This window comes from Macaca fascicularis, chromosome 16 (assembly GCF_037993035.2).
Source record: "Macaca fascicularis isolate 582-1 chromosome 16, T2T-MFA8v1.1".
In the NCBI taxonomy this organism is placed as follows: domain Eukaryota; kingdom Metazoa; phylum Chordata; class Mammalia; order Primates; family Cercopithecidae; genus Macaca; species Macaca fascicularis.
Window position 1 is genome coordinate 34290226 of NC_088390.1, and position 17559 is coordinate 34307784.

The 17559-nt window shown below is 45.4% G+C and overlaps 1 protein-coding gene across 11 annotated transcripts in view; it reads right to left on the minus strand.

Annotated features, from left to right (window-relative positions):
• FAM222B (family with sequence similarity 222 member B) overlaps positions 1–17559 on the minus strand; it is a 97519-nt gene that overhangs the window by 61965 nt on the left and 17995 nt on the right. For 2 of the 11 annotated variants that reach the window (XM_074018862.1, XM_005583268.5), the window contains exon 1: positions 3170–3422. The exons of 6 other annotated variants lie outside the window; for them this stretch is intronic. The gene's annotated coding sequence lies outside the window, so the exon portion shown is untranslated. Of the gene's footprint in view, positions 1–3118; positions 3423–3777; positions 3911–17559 lie in introns of those variants that run through there. 3 more of the 11 variants (XM_074018864.1, XM_015438065.4, XM_065532315.2) reach the window with 2 other exon arrangements.

Here is a 17559-nt window from a genome sequence, read left to right on the forward strand (position 1 = left end):
TATAATATAACTTTATAAAGCTGTACTTACTGCTCACCCATGGGTAGAGAACTTAAAAACCACCTAGATATCAAATAGAAGAGCAACTTGTTTTTTGATAGAAGCAAGCTGAAATCTTACAGCCTCCAACTGTTTTTTTTGTTTGTTTGTTTTTGGGTTGTTTTTTTGTTTTTTTTTTTTTTGAGACGGAGTCTCGCTCTGTCGCCCAGGCTGGAGTGCATGCAGTGGCGCAATCTCGGCTCACTGCAAGCTCCGCCTCCCGGGTTCACGCCATTCTCCGGCCTCAGCCTCCCGAGTAGCTGGGACTACAGGTGCCCGCCGCGCGCCCGGCTAATTTTTTCTATTTTTTTTAGTAGAGACGGGGTTTCACCATGGTCTCGATCTCCTGACCTTGTGATCCGCCCGCCTCGGCCTCCCAAAGTGCTGGGATTACAGGCGTGAGCCACCGCGCCCGGCCTGGGGTTTTTTTTTGAGACAGGGTCTCACTCTGTCACCCAGGCTGGAGTGCAGTGGCACAACCCTGGCTCACTGCAACCTCCACCTCCCAGGTTCCAGCAATTCTCCCACCTCAGTCTCCCAAGTAGCTGGGACTACAGGAGTGCACCACCACGCCCAGCTAATTTTTTTGTTTTGGTAGGGATGGGGTTTTCATCATGTTGGTCTTTAACTTCTGACCTCAAGTGATCCACCCACCTCAGCCTCCCAAAGTGCTGGGATTACAGGAGCAAGCCATTGCACCCTGCCTTCCAACTGGTTTTTTGGTCACTTCCCCAGCTTCCTATACCTTAGACATCAAAGTGCACTTTGTTTTATATACTAGCTAACTTTGTTTTATATACTAGCTAACTGTCAAGGCTTCAATCAGTGATTTTTAACAGTTCCCTCTCAGTAGCAAGTTAACTAAGTCAACATCTGGGGGAAACCCTTTCCCTCCCAATTTAAACACAACTAATGGAGCCTTAAGGGACAAGTGAGTAATAACATAAAAACCCAAAACCTGACACAGGATTACTGTGAATCTATTTTTTAGTAACATGTCTATTCTAAGGTACTTGAAGTCTTATTTTTAAAAAAGGTTAAAGTAAGCTTCCTAATCCCTATTACTTTCCACAGCTGAAATGGTTTCCTATCCCATTATCCCTATTTTTTATAATACTTGCTTTCATCCCAAATTGCTCCTGTTTAGAGATCTAATAAATCAATGCAAAGAAAAAAATCACTAATCTAGCCAAAAGTGTAAGACAGCTCCAGTGTATCAATTCTGTTTTCAAAAGTGGACCCCAGTTAGAACAATCTTTGGAAACTGAACCTGCATTACATAAACTCTGAAGCATTTTAATTAATATTTATCAAAGTGTTGCCACAAAAAAAAAAAAAAAAAGATATTCATCCCTTCTGGTACTGTAGCTCTTTGCTAATCAACATTAAGATAAACCTGGTCCAAACACATTTCGTTGAAAATGCCCACTTAGGCCGGGCGTGGTGGCTCACGCCTGTAATCCCAGCACTTCGGGAGGCCGACGCGGGTGGATCACGAGGTCAGGAGATCAAGACCATCCTGGCTAACACGGTGAAACCCCGTCTCTACTAAAAATACAAAAAATTAGCCAGGTGTGGTGACAGGTGCCTGTAGTCCCAGCTACTCGGGGAGGCTGAGGCAGGAGAATGGCGTGAATCTGGGAGGTGGAGCTGGCAGTGAGCCGAGATCACGCCACGGCACTCCAGCCTGGGCGACAGACTCTGTTTCAAAAAAAAAAAAAAAAAAGAAAATGTCCACTTAAAGCTAGTGTACTATGGACATTGCCACCCAACACACACACACACACACACACACACACACACACACACACACACACACACACACACACACACACACACACACTCCCTTTGTTTCCAACATCAAAAACTTTGGATTTTCTATTTTCCACTGAAAACGTTTTTCTCAATTTAAAGCCTAAAGACGTTCCCGATTCTGGAGATGGGTGTTCTTCAGAAAGAAGGGACCCCTAAGATGAAGCAGCAAAGGAACTCAAAAAAGATAAATTTCATTTAAGTTGTAATGCTATAGCCACCCAAATTCATAAACTTTGGGGAGAGGAACCTTTTTTAAAAAACTAACGAGGCTGGGAACGGTGGCTCACGCCTGTAATCCCAGCACTTTGGGAGGCTGAAGCAGGCGGATCACGAGGTCAGGAGTTCGAGACCAGCCTGACTAACATGGTGAAACCCAATCTCTACTAAAAACACAAAAAATTAGCCCGAAACGGTGGTAGGCGCCTGTAATCCCAGCTACTCAGGAGGCTGAGGCAGGAGAATCGCTTGAACCCTGGAGGCGGAGGTTGCAGTGAGCCGAGATCGCACCACTGCACTCCAGCCTGGGCGACAGAGCGAGACTCATCTCAAAAAAACAAAACAAAACAAAACAAAAAACCCACGAACTAAAATTCATCTGGAGGTTTTTTTAAGTTTGGTTTTGGTTTTTGACGATAGAAACTAATCCCTCCGAGGGTCTGTGAATGTAAGAAATATACCGACAGAGAAAAAGATAAGACTTTTAAGTTTCAGCAACAACAAGGTAAGTTTGCCTGCTCTAGTCAGGTTTCTGCAACAGAGATGAGCTACTACACAAAGCCGGTGACAATGTACTCCAGGAAGAGACTTCAGCAGAGTTAATCGCTAACAACTATCAGGATTTCCTTTAACCACCATTTGACTGGAGCTGCTCTCTCTTTCCACTAGCACCTCCTCTCCTTTCAGATTGTTATTGCTGATCAAGGCAGTCCCAAGGAGGAAAATGGTGAAGACAGCCTTAATGGACAAGGATGCAGTACAGTTCCAAATATCCACTCCTAGCTTGCCTTTTTAATTTTTTTTAAATTGCGGTTTACTGCATCAGATATGACACAAAACAGGGATCCTCTTTTCTTCTCTGTGCATTTTACTATACGACCGATATCGACACATCAGTAAAAAGAGATAAGAGTCCTGAATCTCCTTACCCATCTGCAGGGGTGAGATGAAGGGAAGGAAAAAAATGATGAACGGTAGAAACAGATAAGCAAAACAAACTGATGGGATCCAGAGATATTATTTCCCATTCCATTTCCCCTTTTCTTACAAGGTTAAGTCGGCTGAAGTCGGGGTCGCGTTAGAAAAAGCACACACACACCTTGCGCCCTGGAAAGAAGGTGAGGTTCGCTCCGCAGCGCTCGGTGGGGCTCCTGGCTCCGCCCCGCCCGCCTGGGGCAGCTCAGCCCAGCTCACCCCCTCCCCAGGAGGATGGAAGAGAAGGGGCTTCTAGCTGTCTAGGCAGGGGGAGGGGGAGGCGGCTGCTCCGGGTGCCAGGCTCACGGAGCGCAGGACTCCGCGGTGCGCCGACACCCCCTCCCCCAGCCCGCTGCCGCTTGCTCCCAGTCGCCGCCGGAAGCCAGCCCCGCCCCCTCACCTCCACCCTGGCTCTTCGCGAGCCCCCTCCTGTCTGCACAGCCAATGGCGAGCCAGGGATCCAGCAGAGCGACTCGCCAAACAGCCAACTGGGGAGGTCCACAGGGAGGTCAGCCACCGGGATAGGCCCGCTACCCGGGGACCCGGCCCGACTCGGCTCCTCTTTGTTAGCGCTGCCCCCATCTCTCCCGGCGCCCACCCCAAAGCCAGGAGCCAAGCATCCCGTAGCTGGGCCAGGTGAAGCTGCGCCCCTTCGCACCCCTTCTCCTTCTGCCCCTGCCCCCTCCCACTTTCGACCTGGGTACTAGGAGAACCCCCCTACCCACGCGATACCTCCCAGAGTGCCTCAGACTTCAACAGCAATTGCCACCTGGAGACACTCGACAGTAAAAAGATGCTCCCCAAGCCTCTCTGCCTCTAGTCTAATCAACTGCACTGCACTGTAACGGTGGACGGATTTAGGATTGCATATTAAATCAATTGCACACATCAATCCTCCCTGTCGGAAACTCCTGCTTCCCGTGACGCAGAAATTAAGGGGTGGGGGTGGAGGCATGTTGGGAAAGTATGTATCTAGAAGTTGGTGGGGTGGAGAAGGGAATACATGAAATCATTGGCCAAAAAAAAAAGAACAACAAAAAAAACCACACATAGTTGGCTCCAACCTGTTTCAGATACAAAACATCCAATGTATTTAGCTGGATGTATCCAATCCAGTTAAATCCCAAGCAGGTTTCAGTACAACTAGGAAGCAAACACCTAATCCTTGTTCAATCATATACCTAATATTATGGGGAACATACTCTCAGCAACCACCAGGCTCAGAGTAACTGGCAGGTTGCACCAACACTTCAATCACCAATTGGAATAGAACTAACTGGAATAGAACACGCTAAACACTGGTATATTTTCTTAGGGGTAGTGATAGAGCACTACATGGGGCTCATTTAAGAAAACTGGCCGGGCGCGGTGTGTCTCACCTGTAATCCCAGCACTTTGGGAGGCCAACGCGGGCAGATCACTTGAACCCAGGTGTTCGAGACCAGCCTGGTCAACATGGTGACACCCCCATCTCTACCACAATTTTAGACGTAGCTAGGCATGGTAACTCATGCTCTAGTCCCAGCTACTTGGCAGAACACAGTGAACAGAGACCATGCCACTGCACTCTGGCCTGAGTGAGAGTAAGACCCTAACTAAAAAAAAAAAAAAAAAAGAAAAAGGAAACGGGGTCAGGGAAGGCAAGCTATTACCTAGATTGTCATTTTTGTTCAGAGTTCTTGCAAACGCATGACATTAAATATCTACATCACACTCTACAACACTGCTTAATCGCCCCAAACACTACTATAATTTAAAACAAAACGAAACTTTAAGCAGTCTAGGCTACCTTGGAACTCAAAACATTTCATATATAACCACCTCTGTACTCCTGGAAGACGGAAAAGCAGCTGTATGACATGCCTGTTTTATTTTATTTATTTATTTTTGAGACGGAGTTTCACTCTGTTGCACAAGCTAGAGTGCAGTGGCGAGATGCTGTGGTGTAATCTCGGCTCACTGCAACCTCCGCCTCCTAGGTTCAAGCAATTCTGCCTCAGCCTCCGAAGTAACTGAAATTATAGGTGCTCACCACCACGTCCAGCTAATTTTTGTATTATTTTTTCTTTTTTTGAGACAGAGTCTCGCTCTGTTGCCCAGGCTGGAGTGCAGTGGCGGGATCTCGGCTCACTGCAAGCTCTGCCTCCCGGGTTCAGGCCATTCTCCTGCCTCAGTCTGGGACTACAGGCGCCTGCCACCACGCCCGGCTAATTTTTTGTATTTTTAGTAGAGACGGGGTTTCACCGTGTTAGCCAGGACGGTCTCCATCTCCTGACCTCGTGATCCACCCACCTCGGCCTCCCAAAGTGTTGGGATTACAGGCATGAGCCACCGCGCCCGGCCTAATTTTTGTATTTTTAGTAGAGACGGGGTTTCACCGTGGTGGCCAGGCTGGTCTCGAACTCCTGGCCTCAAGTGATCCATCCGCCTCGGCCTCCCAAAGTGCTGGGATTACAGGCATGAGCCAACATGCTAGGCTGATCCCTGTTTTTTTTTTTTTTTTTTTAAGATTTAAGAGTCTCACTCTGTTGCCCAGGTTGGAGTACAACGGCACAATCTTGGCTCACTGCAACCTCTGCCTCCCGGGCTCAAGCCATTCTCCTGCCTCAGCTTCCTGAGTAGCTGGGATTACAAGCACGAGCCACCGTGCCTGGCTAATTTTTGTATTTTTAGTAGAGATGGGGTTTCACCATGTTGCCCAGACTGGTCTCGAACTCCAGACCTCAGGTGATCCACCTGCCTCAGCCTCCCAAAGTGCTGGGATTACAAGCATGAGCCACCGCACCCAGCATCACATCTACTTTTTTTAAGCACATATGAATATACATCTCTTGGTCCAACATAATATATAGATGTTAAACCAATCTGTCAACAGTAGTTATCATTGAGAGAGTAAGTATATAGTTAGGGAGAAGTGAAAAAGAGAATTTGTTTTATTGTATCTTTTAAACAATAAAAAAGCAGGCCAGGTGCAGTGGCTTGCACTTTGGGTGGCTGAGACAGGCAGATCTCAAGGTCAGGAGATTGAGATCAGCCTGGCCAACATGGTAAAATCCCGTCTCTACTTTAAAAAAAGTACAAAAAATAGCCGGGAGTTGTGGTGCACATCTGTAATCCCAGCTACTCGGGAGGATGAGGTAGGAGACTCGCTTGAAACTGGGAGGTGCAGGTTGCAGTGAGTTGAGATCATGCCACTGCACTCCAGCCTGGGCAACAGAGCAAGACTCCGTCTCAAAAAAAAAAAAAAAAAAAATTAAGGCACAGCATGGTGGCTGACACCTGTAATCCTAGCACTTTGGGATGCCGAATCGGGCAGCTTACTTGAGGTCAGGGGTTCAAAACCAGCCTTGCCAACATGTTGAAACCTCATCTCTACAAAAAATAAAAAATAAAATAGCCCAGCATGGTAGCGGGGGCCTGTAATTCCAGCTACTCGGGAGACTGGGACAGGAAAATTGCTTGAACTCGGGAGGCAGAGATTACAGTGAGTCGAGATCGCGCCAGTGTACTCCAGCCTGGGCAAGTGGAACTCCGTCTCAAAATATAAGTAAATAAAAAGCATTAATTTTGTCATTTTTACTACGTTAACTTAGTGAAATTACAGATTTTGTCATCTTTAAACTATGTTGAACATGTCTTACTTTTACAGTCAGTAAAAGATATTAAAACATGGCTGGGCACGGTGGCTCAAGCCTGTAATCCCAGCACTCTAGGAGGCCGAGATGGGCGGATCACGAGGTCAGGAGATCGAGACCATCCTGGCTAACACAGTGAAACCCTGTCTCTACTAAAAAATACAAAAAACTAGCCGGGCGAGGTGGCGGGCGCCTGTAGCCCCAGCTACTCAGGGGGCTGAGGCAGGAGAATGGCGTAAACCCGGGAGGCGGAGCTTGCAGTGAGCTGAGATCCGGCCACTGCACTCCAGCCTGGGCGACAGAGCAAGACTCCGTCTCAAAAACAAACAAAAAAAAAGATAGTAAAACATAAACACCTCTCAAAAATAGATGGAAGAGATCAATAGGCTAGACTAAAAACTAGTTTAGGTAACATCCCTCTAGACTGATCAGTTTGCACCTCATCATTTCTTGAGCACCCTATTTTGCAAATTTCCTAAACGGCATTTATAACAACCAAAAATACAATAAATGTAACTTTGACACTTAATTTACTCCAATAAAAACGATACAGGTCCCAGAACAGAATAACAAACACACACAAAAACAATGACTGAACCCGAGAAGAAGGCAGTCTTTAAAAGACAATTTCCTCATAAAGAACTGCTACGTGATATTTACAGAATTCAAACACCCATGACACAGAGCATAGAAACTTTAATAAAACTTTTATTGTTCATTGGACTTCAAGAGAACAGTAGGTCTGAGAAAAACACTGTAGTATTTTTTTTTTTTTAAGGGAATTCCTGGCATTATCACTTCAAAGTTAGCAAGGTGTAACAGTAGTTAAAGGCTTTTAACTGGCTGCACTTTCTGTTTCAGACACTAGAGGGGAGTATAAAAATCCAAATAAAATCTGGGATTTTGTTTTACTCATTCACTAACATCACCAAATACGCACTGTATTCCTGTATGCCTGAAATTCTATTAGACCCCAGAGACAAAAAGATGAATAAGATGTGGTCTTTGTCTTTAAAGTACTTAGTTTAGTTAGGGAAGACGTGCCTGTTCAAAAAAATTAGTAATAAGGCCGGCGCAGTGGCTCACACCTGTAATCACAGCACTTTGGGAGGCCGAGCAGATGGATAAATTGAGGTCAGCAGTTCAAGACCAGCCTGGCCAACATTGTGAAACCCCATCGCTACTAAAAAATACAAAAATTAGCTGGGCGTGGTGGCAGGTGCCTGTAATCCCAGCTACTCAGGAGGCTGAGGCAGGAGAATCACTTGAACCTGGGAGATGGAGGTTGCAGCAAGCCGAAATCGTGTCATTGCACTCTAGCCTGGGCGACGAGAGTGAAACTCTGTTTCAAAAAATAATAATGGCTGGGCCTGATGGCTCATGCCTGTAATCCTAGCACTTCTGGAGGCTAAGGCAGGCAGATCACCTGAGGTCAGGAGTTCAAGACCTTCCTGGCCAACATGGCAAAACCCCGTCTCTACCAAAAATACAAAAATTAGCTGGGCATCGCAGCGCATGCCTGTAATCCCAGATACTCAGGAGGATGAGATAGGAGAATCGCCTGAACCTGGGAGACAGATTGCAGTAAGCCAATTATCGCGCCACTGAACTCCAGCCTGGGCAATAGAGTAAGACTCTTGTCTCAAAAAAAAAAAATTAATAATAATAAAAATAAGGCCAGGCGCAGAGGCTCATGCCTATAATCCCAATACTTTGGGAGGCTGAGGCTGGACTACCTGAGGTCAGGAGTTCGAGACGAGCCAGGTCAACATGGTGAAACCCTGCCTCTACTAAAAATACAAAAAATTTGCTGGCTATGTTGGTCGCCTATAATCCCAGCTACTCGGGGGGCTGAGGCAGGAGAATCGCTTGAACCCAGGAGGCAGAGTTTGCAGTGAGCCGAGATTCTGCCATTGCACTCTGGCTTGGGTAACAAGAGTGAAATTCCATCTCAAAAAATAATTATTATTATTATTATAATAATAGGCAAACTACAACAGAGAATGCAGAGTAGAGAATCAAACCCAAGACTTTGGGAGACTATGGATATGGGACAGGACAGAAAGATAATCATTCGGCCGGACGCGGTGGCTCAAGCCTGTAATCCCAGCACTTTGGGAGGCCGAGGCGGGTGGATCACGAGGTCAGGAGATCGAGACTATCCTGGTTAACATGGTGAAACCCCGTCTCTACTAAAAATACAAAAAACTAGCCGGGCATGGTGGCGGGCGCCTGTAGTCTCAGCTACTTGGGAGGCTGAGGCGGGAGAATGGCGTGAACCCGGGAGGCGGAGCTTGCAGTGAGCCGAGATCATGCCACTGCACTCCAGCCTGGGAGACACAGCGAGACTCCGTCTCAAAAAAAAAAAAAAAAAAAAAAAGAAAGATAATCATTCCTGGAAGAGAGAAGAAAAACATGTGCCTATATATAATAATTCACACTAGACAAACCAGCCTATCCGAATTGGCTTTTTCTCCTAATAACATTTCTGGCCTTAATCTAAATGGAAATAACCTATATCTAGATGGTATCTTTAAACTTCTATCTGTAAAAAGTAGAAGCATTATCTGGTGAAGATTTGCTAAAATAACTAGTTGGTTAGGCTTCAAAATCTATTGTATGCAGTTTAAAAGGCATGAAGGTGGGGTGTAGGGGGTGGTTTATACTTCCAGCTACATGGGAGGCAGAGGTGGGAGGATCATTTGAGCCCAGGAGTAAAGACTTCGAGGTTATAGTGAGCTATGTTCGTGCCACAGCACTCCAAGCCTGAGTGACAGAGTAAGATCCTGTCTTTAAAAAAATAAAAAGACTCTACAGGAATGACTGATAAACCAGAATTAAAGCTCAAAGTCACCACAAGAGTGCCATAGGGAAACACTTGTATGGTTTATTTTTCCCGAATCTTCAAAATGACTGCTCCATCATTTATGGTTTAGGATGTTTGGGTTGTATGTTCTGGGAGTAGAGAGCTGGAAAGAAGGGGTTAGTTGTTAATTTTTCATACTGATGGGGTAGCACATGGTAGAAAAAGTAAAAAGCCAAAATCCTGAAAAAGTTTCACACACATAGACAAAATGAGACAGCAAACTTGTGAATCGAGCATGATTTGGCATCTTTAAATGCACAGCCAATTCCCTTCTAGTGCCAAAGCCAATGGCTTCTCCCGTAGATAAAATGGCACAGTTCCTGAAAAAGCCCTGGACGCTGTTTCCCCACAATCCTATAATCTGTCAGAAGACAGAAAACAAAAAGAAGGCTGTGCAAGCCAGAAAAAGCAAATTATAACCAACACAGAGCCAACACTTTACTTCAGACAGAAGGAGCTTTTATATGCATCTTTGGAAAGGGAGAGACAAAAGAAGCTTACCATTGCTCAAATAATCAAGGCAAACAATAAAACAATTTACCAAACACCATCTTGGATTAGCATTTAATGCAATAGCCTCCCTTCTCACTTCTTATTCATAGCCTTAAACAATACTTACATCATATAAAGAAAGAGTTGAATGCCACAATATACAAAGAACTTTAATAAGTAAATAAGAGGAAGACAGATAACCAAAGGGGAAAATATTCAAAGAATATGAGCTAGTAAATCACAGCAGAAATACACAGTCAAAAATTATACATATTCCATATTGTTAGGTAGTGGTGGAAAGTGCCTTCTCCATACAGTCCTAAAGGCATTTTGTCTTGATAGTACTGCCAGCTGCAAGCTTCCAGAGAAACTTGGGCTATTTTGAATGAAAAAAAAATGATAAAGATGTCAAGCATAAGTAATAAAAATATTCAGTTTTATGAAATACCTAATCTAGGAAGGAAACTATTCAATACAATGGATACAGGTAAGCTACAAATTAAATCCAAGAAAACTAAAATATGAATATAAAATGAACCTGTGCCTATGAATGTAAAACAGCTGAAGCCAATCCCTAAGCCTAAAATGAACAAGCCAATGATGAAAGCAAATAACAGGGAGTCTTAATACAACCACAGAAATAAAACGTCTCTAAGAAAATAAACTTAGTCGACTGTCTTTGCTGGGAAAGCATGTCATTCAAGGACCCTTTTAGCAGTCACCAAATGCAAATGCAAAAGAAAAGCAGATAATGCCTGGGTCCAGCAAAAACAAGTACAATCCTCCCATCAAAGAGGAAAAGAAACCTAAGTCTTTCACTTGTCCTTGATACAAAAAGGTAATGAATTGTGAAAGAACCCAAATTCCAGAAAAAAAGATTCCATTCCAACCTGCATAAAGCTAAAAAAAAATTCATGTTACTTTGTTCTAAAATTAGCAACACACAGGTCCCTATACTGAAAACAATATATACGATCCCAGCTGAGGTGTCAGGGTAAAGTTCCCAGCAGTCAGCAGACTATCCCATAACCATTTCAGTTTTCCTTACCAGCTTTTAGACCACATCCCAATTTTCCTCTATTGTTAATGTCACTTAAAAGGCTGAGAAAAATTTAGTCCAACAGATTCAAATTTCAATGTACTTCCTAAGTACATTATAGGTAATGATGCCACTGATTCTATATTTAGACTCTGGTATGGAACAAGGAGTGTTAGTTTTGTCTAAAACGGCACCATGTCACTCTTCAAAGTCTAACTGCAACAATCACCTAATCCTGCATTAAAATGTGTTTACAGTGTTACCTATAGCAAGTTAAAATGTTTTTTCAGTGATTTTTTGTGTGTGAGTGTTTCTACTGATTGGCTGTGATGCTATAAATACAGACACAATAAGTCACTCCCATCAGTCCTTTAAACATTCAGCACTGTAACTACCATAAGGTGGAATTCATTCCTCACCTGAACCAAAAAGCAAAGATGGTAAAACTTTTCTTTTTTTTTTTTTTTTTTTGAGGCGGAATCTCGCTCTGTTACCTAGGCTGGAGTGCAGTGGCACGATCTCGGCTCACTGCAAGCTCCGCCTCCCGGGTTCAAGTGATTCTCCTGCCTCAGCCTCCAGAGAAGCTGGGACTACAGGTGCCCACCACCATGCCCGGCTAATTTTTTTGTATTTTTAGTAGAGACAGGGTTTCACTGTGTATTAGCCAGGATGGTCTCGATCTCCTGACCTCGGGATCTGCCTGCCTCGGCCTCCCAAAGTGCTGGGATTACAGGCGTGAGCCACCGCGCCCAGCCAAAGATGGTAAAACTTTTTTTTTGAGACGAAGTCTCACTCTGTCACCCAGGCTGGAGTGCCGTGGCATGATCTCCGCTAACTGCAACCTCTGCCTCCCGGGTTCAAGTAATTCTTGTGCCTCAGCCTCCCTAGTAGCTGGGATTACAGGCACCTACCACCACACCCGGCTAATTTTTTTATTTTTATTTTTAGTAGAGATGGGTTTTCACCATGTCGGCCAGGCTTATTTCAAACTCCTGATGACCTCAAATGATCCACCTGCCGCGGCCTCCCAAAGTGCTGGGATTACAGGCATGAGCCACTGTGCCCAGCCTGGTAAAACTCTTTTTTTTTTTTTTTTTTTTTGAGACGGACTCACGATTCTTCTGACTCAGTCTCCCAAGTAGCTGGGACTACAGGCACGCACCACCATGCCCAGCTTATTTTTGTATTTTTAGTACAGACAGGGTTTCACCATACTGGCCAGGATGGTCTCGAACTCTTGACCTCGTGATCTACCCACCTTGGCCTCCCAAAGTGCTGGGATTACAGGTTTGAGCCACTGTGCTTGGCCAAAACTCTAATAATATGCACATTCTAAAGTGATATAATAGTATTTATAAAAATATATTGCCTCCTCAAAAGGAACTTAAGGCCTCCAATAGACAGCAAGTTGCTTATTTTCACAACATCCCAATAAAGAACTATTATTTAGCATTTATATCACACTAACTTGCAAAAGTGTTTTACAATTATTTTCATTGGTAGTCATGCATCACAACCACCCAATGAGCCAAAATGGTCCTGTTATCCTCATTTGACAGCTGAGAAAACTGATGTACTTTAAGATCAAGGTCAAGTCAGTCTGCTTTTCTTATAGACCAAGGGTCTAACCCTTATAAAAAGTCTCATTCGCTCATCAGTTACCTGTATTGCTCATAAAAGTAGTTAAAGCAGGTTTTTGGAAATAGGAGTCCATCTAAAATAATCATACAGGGCTGGGTGAGAGGTGGCTCATGCCTGTAATCCCAGCACTTTGGGAGGGCGAGGCAGGTAGATCACAGGAGGTCGGGAGTTTGAGATCAGCCTGGCCTACATGGTGAAACCCAATTTCTACTAAAAATACAAAAATTGGCCGGGCGCGGTGGCTCAAGCCTGTAATCCCAGCACTCTGGGAGGCCGAGGCGGGCGGATCACGAGGTCAGGAGATCGAGACCATCCTGGCTAACACGGTGAAACCCCGTCTCTACTAAAAAAAAAACAAAAAACTAGCCGGGCGAGGTGGCGGGCGCCTGTAGTCCCAGCTATTCGGGAGGCTGAGGCAGGAGAATGGCGTAAACCCGGGAGGCGGAGCTTGCAGTGAGCTGAGATCCGGCCACTGCACTCCAGCCCGGGCGACAGAGCGAGACTCCGTCTCAAAAAAAAAATAAAAATAAAAATAAAAATAAAAATACAAAAATTAGCTGGGCGTGGTGGCGCATGCCCATAATCCCAGCTACTCAGGAGGCTGAGGCAGGAGAATCGCTTGAACTCGGGGGTCGGAGGCTGCATGAGCCGAGATCGCACCATTGCACTCCAGCCTGGGCGATAGAACAAGACTCTGTCTCAAAATAAATAAATAAATAAAATAAAATAATGGTACAAAAACACTGAAAGATACTACTTCAACACAAATACATAGTCAGGCTGGGCACAGTGGCTCACGCCTGTAATCCCAGCACTCTGGGAGGCCAAGGCGGGCAGATCACTTGAGGTCAGGAGTTTGAGATAGCCTGGCCAAACCCTGTCTCTACTAAAAATATTTTTTAAAAAGGCCGGGCAGCACAGTGGCTCATGCCTGTAATCCCAGCACTTTGGGAGGCTGAGGCAGGTGGATCACCTGAGGTCAGGGGTTCAAGACCAGCCTGGCCAACATGGTGAAACCCCATCTCTACTAAAAATACAAAAATTAAGCCGGATGCGGTGGCGTATACCTGTAATCCCAGCACTTTGGGAGGCTGAAGCAGAAGAATCGCTTGAACCCAAGAGGCGGAGGTTGGAATGAGCCGAGATTGCACCATTGCACTCCAGCCTGGGCAACAAGAGCAAAACTCCAACTCAAAAAAAAAAAAACAAAATTAGCTGGGCATGGTGGCAGTCGCCTGTAATCCCAGCTACTCGGGAGACTGAAGCAGAAAGAACTGCTTAAAACCCAGGAGGCAGAGGGTGCACTGAACTGAGATCACGAAACTGCACTCCAGCCTGGGCGACAGAGCAAGAGTCCGTCTAAATATATATATAATATATATATATATGAAAATAAAATTAGCCAGGCGTGGTTCCAGGCGCAGTAGTCCCAGCTACTCAGGAGGCTGAGGCAGGACAATCACTTGAACTTGGGGCAGAGGTTGCAGTGAGCCGAGATCGCGCCATTGCACTCCAGCCTGGGCAAGAGATCGACACTCCGTCTTGCGGGGTGGGGGCGGGGGGCGGGAAGCCACATATTCAACTGGAATACAAACAGTTAAGTACTTAGTTACAATGACACAGGAAGTTTTCAAAGAAACTGGATACCAAAACCTGTTACCAAAAAAAAACCAAAAAAAAATGATCAAATGTTTCTTCATCTTACTTTTCCCCTTCAATCAACTACAATTAGACTTCTATTTCCACCACTCCAATGAACGGGTCTACTGGAAGTCACCAATAATCCCTAGGTCCTTAGCTTGTCAAATCCTGTGAGTACTTCTCTGTTACGTGACCTCTATATAGCATTCAACAGAGCTCACCACTCCGTGTTTTTTGTTTTTTGTTTTTTTTGAGACAGTGTCTAGCTCTGTCACCTGGAGTGCAGTGGCACAATCACTGCTTACTGCAGCCTCAACCTCCCAGACTCAAGTAATTCTCCCACCTCAGCCTCCTGAATAGCTGGGACTACCACAGGCATGTGCCACCAGACAGCTAATTTTCTATTTTTTGTAGACACAGGGTCTTACTTTGTTACCCAGGCTGACCACTCCCTTCTTGAAACACTTCTTTACTTGCCTTCTATAGCATCACTTTCTGGGTTTTCCACCTACCTCACTAGCTAGTCCTTCTCTTTCAAATTGCTCTTCTCTAGCCACAAACCATCCGTAGATGACCTCCTGATTAAATTCCATGACTTCAAATTCTATCTATTTCAGTTCAGAATTCTCCTAGGAATGCCAGGCATTTCTATCCAACTGCCTATCTAATTTCTCCATTTGGATACCTAATAAGTATCTCAAACCTGGCAGGACCAAAAGATAATTTTTTTTTTTTTTTTTTTTTTTTTTTTTGGACAGAGTCTCGCTCTGTCACCCAGGCTGGAGTGCAGTGGCACAATCTCGGCTCACTGCAAGCTCTGCCTCCCAGGTTCATGCCATTCTCCTGCCTCAGCCTCCTGAGTAGCTGGGACTACAGGTGCCCGCCACCATGCCCAGCTAATTTTTTGTATTTTTAGTAGAGACGGGGTTTCACCGAGTTAGCCAGGATGGTCTCAATCTCCTGACCTCACCATCCACCCGCCTCAGCTTCCCAAAGTGCTGGGATTACAGGCATGAGCCACCGCGCCGGCCGACAATTTTTTTTTTTTTATTTTAGACAAGTGATCACTCTGTTGCCAGGGCTGAAGTGTAGTGGCACAATCACAGCTCACTGCAACCTCCACCCCCTGGGCTCAAGCCATCCTCCCACCTCAGCCCCTCAAGTAGCTGGGACCACAGGCATGTACCACCACACATGGCTAACTTTCTTATTTTTTGTAGACACGGGTTCTCTCTATCTTACCCAGGCTGGTCTGAAACTCCTGGGCTCAGGCGATCCTCTTGTCTCAGCCCCCAAAGTGCTGGGTTACAGGCATGAGCCACCACTGTCCAAGAATTCTAGACAATTATATTCTGCTAGGCTTACTCATCTCAATTAACAGCATCAACCATTTACTTCCCTGGTTGCTCCAGTCAATAATCTAGAAGTTATCCATGATTCCTTATTACCTGTAACAATCCCAAAGCAAGCCCTGTCAACTTCACTTCCAAAAGACATGCTAAATCTGTCCACCTTTCCACAGCTTTTATACCATCACCCCAGTCCAAGTTACCATAAAGTCTCATGTGATTCGTGCAAAGAGCCTTGTTACTGGTCTCCTTGCTTCCTTCTACAATCCATTTATTTTTGGAGATGGAGTTTCGCTCTTGTTGCCCAGGCTAGATTGCAATGGTGTGATCTCGGCTCACCGCAAACCGGGTTCAAGCAATTCTCCTGCCTCAGTTTCCTGAGTAGCTGGGATTACAGGCATGCGCCACCACGCCCAGCTAATTTTGTATTTTTAGTAGAGATGGGGTTTCCCCATGTTGGTCAGGCTAGTCTCGAACTCCCAACCTCAAGTGATCCACCCACCTTGGCCTCCCAAAGTGCTGGGATTACAGGCGTGAGCCACCGCGCCCACACTACAATCCATTTCTTTTTTTTTTTTTTTTTTTTTGAGACAGAGTCTCGCTCTGTCTCCCGAGCTGGAGTGCAGTGGCTGGATCTCAGCTCACTGTAAGCTCTGCCTCCCGGGTTCACGCCATTCTCCTGCCTCAGCCTCCCGAGTAGCTGGGACTACAGGCAACCGCTACCTCGCCCAGCTAGTTTTTTGTATTTTTTAGTAGAGACAGGGTTTCACCATGTTCGCCAGGATGGTCTCGATCTCCTGACCTTGTGATCCGCCCGCCTCGGCCTCCCAAAGTGCTGGGATTACAGGCGTGAGCCACCGCGCCCGGCTACAATCCATTTCTAATACAGCAACTGATCATTCTTTCTAGTCACAAATCAAGTCATATCGTACTCATACTTAAAAACTCCAAAGGAGGCTGGGTGCAGTGGTTCACGCCTGAAATCCCAGCACTTTGGGAGGCCAAGGCAGGTGAATTGCCTGAGCTTAGGAATTTGAGACCAGACTGGGCAACATGGTGAAATCTGATCTCTACCAAAAATACAAAAAAATTAGCCAGACGTAGAGGCGTGCACCTATGGTCCCAGCTACTTGAGAGGCTGAGGGGGGAGGATCCCTTAGCCCAGTGGTAGAGGTTACAGTGAGCCAAGATTGCGCCACTGCACTCCAACCTAGGTGACAGAGTGAGACCCCATCTAAAAAAAAAAAAAACACTCCAAAGGAAACGAAACACCTTACCCTAGCTTCCAAATCTCACTGTCATGTAGCCTCTACCTTTCTCATCTCTGGTCATTCTCTCCTTCATTCACCGTATTCAAACAATATGGCCTGATTTCTGTTCCTCTAACATACCAAGTTCATTCCTCCTTAGGTGCTCTGCACTATAATGTTTGATCTGATCTTCATATACTCCTAGATCTTAAATGCCATATCCTCAGAGAGATAGTCTCCCAATCTAAAGTAGCTATTCATTTCATATTATCACATCCTCTATTTTTCTTTATAGTATTTATCATTAACTGATTTTTGTTTTATTTTTGAGATGGAGTCTCGCTCTATCTCGCAGGCTGTACAGTGGCACGATCTTGGCTCACTGCAACCTCCGCCTCCCGGGTTCAAGCAATTCTCCTGCCTCAGCCTCCCAAGTAACTGGGATTACAGGCATCCACCACCATGCCCAGCTAATTTTTGTATAAAAGTAGAGATGGGGTTTCGTCATGTTGGCCAGGTTGGTCTTGAACTCCTGGCCTCAAGTGATCCACCCACCTAGGCCTCCCAAAGTGCTGGGATTACCGTGCCCGGCCATTAACTG